We start from the raw sequence: 1,969 nt of genomic DNA on the forward strand, positions 1-1,969 counted from the left end.
ACTGTGTTTGGGGTCTCCTTTTCGCAGGCTGCAGGTTCGTAGTTACCGTTGTTTTTGGTATCTGTCCCCATTGGCTAAGATTGGTTCAGTGGGTTGTGTAGACTTCTTGGTCAAGTTGACTAGTGCCTGTGTTCTGGTGGATGAGGCTGGATCTTGTCTTTTTGGTGGGCAGGTCCACGTCTGGTGGTGTGTTTTGGGGTGTCTGTGGCCTTATTATGATTTTAGGCAGCCTCTCTGCTAATGGATGGGGTTGTGTTCCTGTCTTGCTATTTGTTTGGCATAGGGTGTCCAGCACTGCAGCTTTCTGGTCATTGAGTGGAGCTGGGTCTTGGTGTTGAGATGGAGATCTCTGGGAGACTTTCGCCGTTTGATATTATGTGGAGCTGGGAGGTGTCTTGTGGACCAGTGTCCTGAACTTGGCTCTCCCACCTCAGAGGCACAGCCCTGATGCCTGGCTGGAACACCAAGAGCCTGTCATCCACATGGCTCAGAATAAAAGGGACAAAAAAAAGAAAGAAGGAAAGAAGATAAAATAAAGTAAAATAAAATAAAGTAAAATAAAATAAAGTTATTAAAATAAAAAATAATTTTTAAAAAATTTTTTTAAGTAATTAAGAAAGAAAGAAGAGAGCAACCAAACCAAAAAACAAATCCACCATTGATAACAAGCGCTAAAAATTATACTAAAAAAAAAAACCCCAAAAAACGGACAGACTGAACCCTAGGACAAATGATAAAAACAAAGCTATACAGACAAAATGACACACATAAGCATACACATACACACTCACAAAAAGAGAAAAAGGGAAAAACATATATATATCATTGCTCCGAAAGTCCACCTCCTCAATTTGGGATGATTCATTGCCTATTCATGTATTCCACAGATGCAGGGTACATCAAGTTGATGGTGGAGATTTAATCCGCTGCTCCTGAGGCTGGTGGGAGAAATTTCATTTCCTTTTCTCTTCTTTGTTTGCACAGCTCCTGGGGTTTAGCTTTGGATTTGGACCTGCCTCTGCATGTAGGTCGCCTGAGGGCGTCTGTTCTTTGCTCAGAGAGGACGGGGTTAAAGGAGCAGCTGATTCGGGGGCTCTGGGTCACTCAGGCCAGGGCGAGGGAGGGGCACGGAGTGCGGGGCGAGCCTGCGGCGGCAGAGGCCGGCGTGACGTTGCACCAGCCTGAGGCGCCCCGTGCTTTCTCCCGGGGAAGTCTTCCCTGGATCCCAGGACCCTGGCAGTGGCGGGCTGCACAGGCTCCCAGGAGGGGAGGTGTGGAGAGTGACCTGTGCTCGCACACAGGCTTCTTGGTGGCGGCAGCAGCAGCCTTAGCATCTCATGCCCGTCTCTGGGGTCTGCGCTGATAGCCGCGGCTCGCGCCCGTCTCTGGAGCTCCTTTAAGCGGTGCTCTTAATCCCCTCTCCTCAAGCATCAGGAAACAAAGAGGGAAGAAAAAGTCTCTTGCCTCTTCCGCAGCTCCAGACTTTTTCCCGGACTCCCTCCCGGCTAGCTGTGGTGCACTAACCCCTTCAGGCTGTGTTCACGCTGCCAGCCCTCTCCCTGGGATCCGACCTCCGAAGCCCGAGCCTCAGCTCCCAACCCCCGCCCCCCCTGGCGGGTGAGCAGACAAGCCTGGTGAGTGCTGGTTGGCACTGATCCTCTGTGCGGGAATCTCTCGGCTTTGCCCTCTGCACCGTTACTTTGCTCTCCTCCGCGGCTCTGAAGCTTCCCCCCTCCGCCACCCGCAGTCTCCGCCCGCGAAGGGGCTACTAGTGTGTGGAAACCTTTCCTCCTTCACAGCTCCCTCCCACTGGTGCGGGTCCCGTCCCTATTCTTTTGTCTCTGTTTTTCTTTTTTCTTTTGCCCTACCCAGGTACGTGGGGAGTTTCTTGCCTTTTGGGAGGTCTGAGGTCTTCTGCCAGCATTCAGTAGGTGTTCTGTAGGAGTTGTTCCATATGTAGATGTATTTC

This window comes from Physeter macrocephalus, chromosome 6 (genome assembly GCF_002837175.3).
Source record: "Physeter macrocephalus isolate SW-GA chromosome 6, ASM283717v5, whole genome shotgun sequence".
Taxonomy (NCBI): Eukaryota; Metazoa; Chordata; class Mammalia; order Artiodactyla; family Physeteridae; genus Physeter; species Physeter macrocephalus.